The sequence below is a fragment of the Pteropus alecto genome, unplaced genomic scaffold (genome assembly GCF_000325575.1).
Source record: "Pteropus alecto unplaced genomic scaffold, ASM32557v1 scaffold199, whole genome shotgun sequence".
Lineage (NCBI taxonomy): Eukaryota > Metazoa > Chordata > Mammalia > Chiroptera > Pteropodidae > Pteropus > Pteropus alecto.
The window spans coordinates 1,296,656-1,298,891 of NW_006442489.1; positions in this window are offsets into that span (position 1 = coordinate 1,296,656).

Sequence of the window (2,236 nt, forward strand, 5' to 3'; positions counted from 1 at the left end):
TCAGCATGCACCTCTGCCTGGGCATTTTCTGCAGGGTCCTGTGACCCCACCAGGTCCTCTCTTCCTGAGGTGACTTCTCTCATACTGGGTCCCAATCTATGAAAGTCTCTACACATTTGACAATTCTTGTTAATTTAAAATTAGATAGTCTTCTTATCCCATACATGGTTGATGAGCATGTAGAGCAAGTGTGGAAGTAATTAGTCACATTGCCAATATCTTTCTTTTCCTTGTATTACAAAGATTTTTGTTCTACATTTTCAGGAATGTCTCTACCACAAAAGTTCATTTTGTAATTGTTAGTTTCATTGAATCCTAATATAAACTCAAAACTCATGTCTTGAAACAATGAACTGCACCGCCTCCCAATGGGCTAAAAGCAAAGATGGCTTGGTGAGCACCAATGTGAATCCCTCCTCTTCTCAGGAATACCAGGGAGGAGAGGCAAATACAATTCATACATCTAATAGTTAAATCTTATTATTTTTTAATAGAACAGATTCAATCAGAAGTTCTAATATTTTCTCCATGAACACATGGATCATCTTGAGAAATGTGTTCAGGTGCTCTCTCTGCTCTGAAGAGTCTTGGACTAGCAGATTGTGTGTGTTGGGACTAAGTTAGGGTATCTCCAGGGGAGCATCTTGGCAGAGTCATAATTTTCAGGGTCTGGCTGTTTGCTTTGCAGCTAGAGAAAATGATGAAACCCAGAGACACTCCACCTTTTTATACAAGTTTACAATAGAATGTCGATTTGGTGATTCCAGATGGAGCTTATTCTTTTCCAGCAATCATGATATTTGTGATGAGTCTCAAATGCACCTCACTGTGTGGTGATCAAAACAAGGGGACTAATTTGAGTTCTGGGAAAATCCCATCAAAGAGAACACGTTTCCAGGCACCAGCTTTGTCCTCTCATGGACAGGTCCACAAGGACTCTGACACCTTTATTTTGTAATTATTTGTCCTCTCATTATTTTATTTTTCTCTAGCTAATTCAGTTTAATCTTTTTTCTCTAAATTATAGATTACATTTAGACTGGTCTGCTGTATATTAGATACTGCTTTAAGAATTTTGTATGTATTTGTTTACTTACCATTTTGACAACCCTATGAGACAGATGCTATTATTTAACATTTTACAGACAATGAAAATAAGACCCAGAGGGTATAAGCAAATTACTTGAGGAAGTGCCAAGGCTGAAAAAAGATCTCAGGCTGCCTCATTCAGTCTAGTTTAGTTTGACTTCTCATGTGGGAATTTATCATGATTTAACCTCTCCTGAATGCAATATGGAAGACAGCCCACTCTGATGTCAGGGTGTCGGTTTTATTTTTTAAATAATCAGACATATGGGGAAGCTGAGTATCTTTATTTAGCATTATTCATTATCCTCGGGTCTTTAGCTCCAATTCAGGGCTTATTCCTTTTCCATGACTTCCTCCCAGCCCTCAGTGAACTATCTCCCAGACCTTAGACCTTCTGCAGTCTTTGGAGCCTCAGCCACATCATCCATTAGTAATTATCTCTCAGTGACCTCAAATAGTTGTACTTGACTTTCCTACACACTAGATTTAAGCTGTTGAGAGCCTTCATATTTCTCTATTTCCCACAATGCCCCTACCATTAAAGAACAGACAGGTGGCATATCATATATGCATACTGACTGACTAGCTAATGGATAATCTGCAAGTTTAACTCATTTCCACCAGTTACCAAAAATATTCAGCCATGGAAGGGATACCTCTATGAAATCTGGGGAACAGCTAACTTTCATTTGTTGGCATCTTCCCAGAATCATTATTTATGCTCTGCAATCTTTTGGGGATCACTTGGGTATATCTGAATTATTTGTTTTATTTATAAATTACCCCACTGCCTTCAAAGACTATTTATTCAATTGAAAATGATTTGCTTGCAGTCACACCTGCCCAAATAGATTGACCCTATCCTGTAACCACCAGCACTTCTATTACACCAACACTCAATTGTGAGAAAGAGCTCTGTCTCTATGCTTTATTTTTCTAATAAGTTAATTTGTGCTAAATGTCTTTTATAACCAATAAAGCCTGCAGGGATTTATTGAGGAAGGCAGATAAGTCTTGCTTCCCTGCATTGAAGCTGACTAATTAAGACCATAGAATCATGTTTCAGTTATTTGCATTTTGGAGCCTGCTTTAGTGCTCAATATCTCCCTTTTGCACATATATAAACACCACAGGAATGGATTTCCCT